A 265-nucleotide genomic window follows, 5' to 3' on the forward strand; every position below is an offset into this window, starting at 1 on the left:
GTTTGGTTTGTCTTTCATCTCCTGCTCCCTTTCTCTGCCTCAGGGACCCCAACTCAGGGAGCGGGGACCTGCCAGCCGCAAGACCCAGTGGGGAGATGGAGGAAAGAAGAGGGAGTGGAGGGAACGGGGCAGTGAAGAGGCCACTGGACATGAGAGGACATGCGGGATGAAGCAGTTGCTGCGTCCCCTTCCTTCCCTGGAACGTGCCGGGCGGGAGAACGCTAGTTCGCTTATACAAGGAATGGGAATAAGCCGGAAGACTGAG

Source organism: Galeopterus variegatus, unplaced genomic scaffold, assembly GCF_000696425.1.
Source record: "Galeopterus variegatus unplaced genomic scaffold, G_variegatus-3.0.2 Scaffold13849, whole genome shotgun sequence".
NCBI classification, from domain to species: domain Eukaryota; kingdom Metazoa; phylum Chordata; class Mammalia; order Dermoptera; family Cynocephalidae; genus Galeopterus; species Galeopterus variegatus.